General features: G+C 38.7%; 1 pseudogene; it reads right to left on the minus strand.

Moving 5' to 3' along the window:
• Positions 1-4,027: 4,027 nt before the first annotated feature.
• Positions 4,028-5,446, minus strand: LOC142440925 (histone deacetylase 2 pseudogene; annotated as a pseudogene).
• Positions 5,447-6,153: the final 707 nt, after the last annotated feature.

A 6,153-nucleotide genomic window follows, 5' to 3' on the forward strand; every position in this document is an offset into this window, starting at 1 on the left:
ATTCCAAGTCTGTCTGCTGACCTTTATGACTTGAAATCAAACAAGCAGCCATCCAGTAGAGAACCAACAAAGGCCACATGGAAGAAGCACACCAGCCTGTGTGATCATGAGGTATCAACGGAATCAGTTAATAGGCATCAGAAGACACAAAATGAGGGGTTCAGAGCAGAGACCCACAACCCATCTGTAGACAATAAGAATCCCTCAGAGAAGGATCACAAGGAAGGAATGAGTCAATCAGGGTGCACTCCAGCACCAAGGAAACACACAATACTCCTCTGGTTCTTTGAGGTTCCTCACCCCCATTATCATGACTCCATTCCTGTCCAGCATATACACTGGTACAGATAAGAGTTCATAATACACAGAATCCAGGTCAGATAAACCCTTCAGGAACAGAAATGGGATTAATTATACCAGGCAAGTAGGGGGTAGGTAGAGGGAGAGGGTATGAAGAGGAACCTGATCACACTGATCGACACGTAACCCTCCCCACTCCCCAAGCAGGACAAATAACAGACATGAGGGTGAAGGGAGACAGCAGTTGATGTGAGATATGAAAACAGTAATAATTTATAATTTATCAAGGGATCACAATGGGGGTGGAGGAGGGAGGGAAAAAGTACAGCTGATACCAAGGGCTCAAATAAAAAGTAAATGTTTACAAAATGATGACAACATATGTACAAATATTCTTGATTGATATGTGGCATATTATAAAATCTGTAAGATCCCCTAATAAAATGATTATAAAAAATACCAGTTACCAAAGACCAGATACTTTTAGGGATGATATCAAGAACACTATATATGAAGAGAGCAAAAGCTCATTACACAAAATAAATAAAAGACCAAAGTGGATGTCAGAAGAGATTCTGAAGCAAACTTTCAACAGAGAGTAACTCAAGGAAATGGAAACAAAGTGAAAGAGTCAAACAAAAAATGTCAAAAGGTAGCTCAAGAAAACAAAAGAGCATTATAATACAATGTGAAAAATCAAAATGAAAAATATACTAGGCATTTATTAAGCTGAAAGAAATGAAGAAACAATTCAAGCTTTGTGTCATGCTTAGGGTCTTTATCAACTTGCCTTGCCCAGAATATTCAGTAGTTTGTCAGTTAGGGCCTGATATTCCCTGGTGATATGAACTATCAGAGTGTAAGCAACTGTATTATGGCATCTTATGTGATAGCCAGACATTTGTAAGAAGATTAGAGTGGGATACAATTGAAGGGAAGTTGTCTTGCAGGGGGCGGGGTTGTGTAGATTCTTATTACATATGTACATACTATGAAGAGCTTTTTCTCATCTTGTTAGAATGGATCTTGCAAGTTGGCTATCCATGGGACGAAGAGCCAACAGTCTACCATATTGCTTGTTGACCCTGGGAGCCATCAAAATTTACTATCTGACCTGCTGATCTTGAACTCATCTACTGTTATATGCACCAGTCGTGATGTTCCTGCTTCCTGGTTTGTCAAACCTGGTTGTTATGTGAGTGAGGAAGAGTGTCCTACAACTTTTTCTGTTGTTCTACAACTATATAAACCATTTTTTGGATATAAATATATCAAGTGCTATTGATATACTTATGAACATCAGTGGTTTTGCTTCTCTGGAGAAGCCAGCCTAACACATTTGGCACCAAGATATCAGTCTAGAGGAAAAAAAATTAGAAGTATGGAGGTAAAGACATGTCTGTCTTCTGATGTACGGCACTCACCCTTGGGTGGTGTGGAGTTGTAACATTCTTCTCTCTTGTATAGCCAGAGGAGGTGAGGCATGACCTCCATGCTATTTATTCAGTTGTCATCTGAACTGGGACCTATTGCAATGCCTCCAGACTCATGGAAGCATGTGGTATTAAATAAAAATATGGAAGGGTTATGGAAAGTGAATGTAATACTTAATGGTTTGTTTGGTTATTCTTACCTGTAATGACTGAATGGGATATAAGCTATGTTCAACCACAGTTGAAGAGAGAAAAGCAATTTCTTCTAAGGCCTCGGGGAGAAGTCAGGGTGGTTAAACAGTATGTTTGTAGAAGGCAAAGTCCTGCTGGATTCACACAGAGTCCCAAGACCATATGTGTTGTTGTTGTTTCTTACCATAAACTTGGTTCTGACCTGTAGATACCTGATGTATAAAAAAATGAAACCCTGCTTGGTCCTACACCATTCTCAAAGTGTTCCTTCACTTGAGCCCGTTGGTGCAACTGCTGTGTTAATCCATTGTGTTTCCTCTCTTTCACTGGCTTCTACTTTACCAAGCATTATGTCCTTCTTCAGGGATGAGCCTCTCCTAACAATATGTTCAAAGTATTTAAGACAAAATCTCCCATCCTTACTGTTAGGAACACTCTGAATGTACTTCTTCAGGATAAATTTGTTTGTACTTTGGTAGTACTTAAATATTTTTTCTTAGCACCATAATTCAAATGAGCCTCTTCTTCTTCAGTCTTCCTTATTCAACTTTCACATGTGTATGAGGCAAATGATAATGTAGCTTGGGTCAGGCACAGCTTAGCCCAAACAATCACCTCCCTGCTTTTCCACACTCTAAAGATGTCTTGGGCAGCAGATTTACCCAATGCCAAGTGTCTTTTCATCACTTGACTTCTGCTTCCATGAGCATTAATCAGGGGTCCAGGCAACACAAAAATCACTGGCTACTTCAACATTTTCTCCATTTATCATGGTTTTAGCTTTTGGTCAAGTTGGGAATATTTTGGTCTTCTTTTCATGGAGTTGTAATCCATACTGAAGCTTGCAATCCATAATCTTCATCAGCAAGTGCTTCAAATCTTCCTTATTCTTAGCAAGAAAAGTTTTGTCATCTGCATATTACAGGTTGTCAATAAGTCTTGCTCTAATCTTGAAACCACTGTCTTCCAAATATAACCCAGTTTCTCTGATAATTTGCTCAGCATACAGACTGAATGAAGATGGTAGGAGGACACAACCTTGATGCACAACTTTCCTGATTGTAACCATGCACTATGCACGTTTTCTAATTGCACAACTGGCTCTTCATCCAGATACAAGTTATGCATGAGTACAATGAAGTGTTCTAGAACTTCTATTCTTCTTAAATATATCCAGAGTTTGTTATGGTCCATAAAGTACAAAGCCTTGGCAAAGTGAATAAAATGCAAGTAAGCAGCTCTCTGCCAATGTGCTGCTGCAAACCCTGGTTGGATGATCTTCATAAGGATATTACTTCCATGTGATAATAATGATATTTTTCTATGATTTGAGCATTTTCATTGTGACACCTTTCTCTGAAATCGGTACAAATATAGATATCTTCCAGTCGTTTGGTCAAGTAGCTGTCTTCACATTTCTAAGTATAGTCGAGTAAGCACTTCCAGGGCTTCATCAACTTGTTTAAATGTTTATTTTGGTAGCCTATAAATTCCTGGAACCTTTAATTTGGCTAATGCTTTCAGTGCATCTTGAGTTTCTCCTTCAGTACGCTTGGTTCTTGCTTATATGCTACCTCCTGACGTGGTTCAATGTGAACCCACACTTTTGGCACAGTGACTTTGTGTATTTTTCCATTGTATTTTGATGCTGCCTGCATCATTCAATATTTTAAATATAGATTCCTGCAGTATTACAATTTAGGCTTCATTTTTTTAGCTCTTTCAATTTAAGATATAATGAGAGTATTTTTCCTTTTATTTGACAATCCAAATATAATTCTTAATAAAGATAATTAGAAAAGATGGAAAACTCAGCCCAGAGAGGCCAGTTGCTTATTGAATAAAGATGTTTTTGACATAGTAACACATCAATTTTAAATACTATCACATAAAGCATAGTGGAGAAAAAAATTGCTTCATAATTAGAAAACCACAATAAAACTTGCCAAAAAATTAAAAATGAAAGCTTTTTTGTAAATAAATGTAGTCCATGGCAAATTAGTATAAAATAAAGCCAGAAGTCTCTTTCAACAGAAAGCATTTTTCTTCTCAATTATTTTCTCACTTTTTAAATGGTTTCCTGAAACTGGTGAAATTCAAATTCAAGGATTGCTGAGCGATTTTGATTTGGCTCCTTTGGTGTCTGCTTTGTTAGCATTATTGTCCTTGGATTTATCTTCTTCCTTAAAATTTGCTTTTTTGTCTTCTCTTTCTTTCTTATCTTCCTAGATTCCTGCTTTTTTTCCCCCTCCTTACAATCAGCCACATTTCTGTGATGCCCTTCTCCTTCATCCTCAGAAACAGAGAATTCCTTATCACATTCTATCCACTTGTCTGTAGCTCAAATACAGATTCTCATTTCTGGCTCTTCTCCATCTTTCTCTCCACTCTCTTCATGAACAGCATCCTCAGGAGTGACCTGCATTTGAACACCTGGTGCATGAGGTAACCTGCGCAAATTTCAAATAAATGCGGTCTGATTTTTCCCATATATTCTGGAGTAGTTGGTTTGTCAGCTTGATGACTAATATGCAATTTTGTGTGGTGCAAAATAATCATTATATGGAAACTCATTAGGAATTTCACAATCAAGGCCAACAGCAGTCTCATATGTCCAGCATCAGGCAATGTTATGAATTATGTATCCACCTCCCCCAAGCATCAGCAATAGTGAGTTAAAAGTTTTTACAACTTGTACACATCTAGCAATCCATTGACTGTTAGATAAAAGCAACCAAATCTATCACCAGATAAAGTGTTTGCACAGCAATGTAAGACGACAGCACTCAGTTGATACATCTCCATTACTTTTGAGATAATCTGCTTAAATAAGTGCCCATTTGACTCATCATCTGTACGATCTCTCATTGGAAAATTCACAGTATAGTATTTCCCTTTCCCTGCGCCAATATCCCGCAAGTCTCCAGTGCCCAGAAAGTATTCCCATATTTATGCAATGATATATTCATTACACTATCTGTGGTATAAAAATCTTCTTCAACACCTTCACCATGTTGAATATCAATATCAATGTACTAGACTCTCTGATGATAGTTTAGTAATTCAAGGATGGCAAGTACAATATCATTAACATAACAGGATCCTGAGGCTTCAGATTTCTTAGTGTTCAGTAATCCTCCAGCCCAGTTAACAGCCATATTGACTTGTCAGTTTAACCTGTTGAGAGCTGACATAACTCTGAGTCCATCACACACAGAGCACTCCTCTCCACCATGAAATCTCTGCATCTGCTTCCTGTACTCAGACACATTATCTGGTATTATTGAACGTACTAACTTGATGGACCCATCAGTGTGGTATTTTGTCATTTCTTCGGCAATGGTTTTATGGAGCTAATAAATTTCCATTTTTTTGTATAAGCCATAATTTAGTAGCAAGTTATGGGCCATGCAGATCCTATAAGGTTTCATAGGATGACCCTTTCTATAACAGTAATCCCCAATATCACCATCTTAGTAGTAGCAGACTTTCTTCTTGTCCCCTCCTTGACTGTGTGTCATGGGTTCCCCAACCCTCACAGCCTCCAACTTCAGACTTCTCCTCCTCCTCCTGCTGCTGCTGCTGCTGCTGCTGCTGCTGCTGCTGCTGAGACCTAGCCTCTGCTGGAGAGAAAAGACTCAGGCAGTGGGAATGGCAGTCCAGCTGGGAAAGGCAGGCTGGAGGCAGGTGAGGAGGGACTGCTGGAGGTATTGGTACCACCCAGCCAAAAGGCGAAAGCTGGGGGCTTTTTTTTTTTGTTTCCTAACTCCAAATCTTTGCACATTTCATTACAATATTTGACTTTGTCTTCTTGAGAAGCCCTTTGACATATTTTGTTCAGATCTTTGTCTTTGTCCTTTCTTTGCTAGGCCTCACCACTCTATGATTAAGGCAAGTTTCAGAGTCTCTTCCGGCATTCATTTTGATCTTTTCTCTCCTGTCTATTTTTAAAACAGTGTCATTGGCATTTAATCTACAAAATCACACAAGTCAATAGTTCAATTACATCAAAAAGTTTTGTACAATCATTAGCACAATCAAATTTAGAAGACTTTCTCTTTTTTCTCCCCATGGTTAATCACTTTCTAAATGAGTTATGTAATCACCATCAGTTATAATGCTCACACCCACCTCCCAAGCACATTGCTTGTCCCCCCACTCTCTCACCCTCCCTATCTCCCACCCAACCCCTACCTCCCAGTGGTAATCTGGGTGCATTAGAGAAACA

Source organism: Tenrec ecaudatus, chromosome 2 (assembly GCF_050624435.1).
Source record: "Tenrec ecaudatus isolate mTenEca1 chromosome 2, mTenEca1.hap1, whole genome shotgun sequence".
In the NCBI taxonomy this organism is placed as follows: domain Eukaryota; kingdom Metazoa; phylum Chordata; class Mammalia; order Afrosoricida; family Tenrecidae; genus Tenrec; species Tenrec ecaudatus.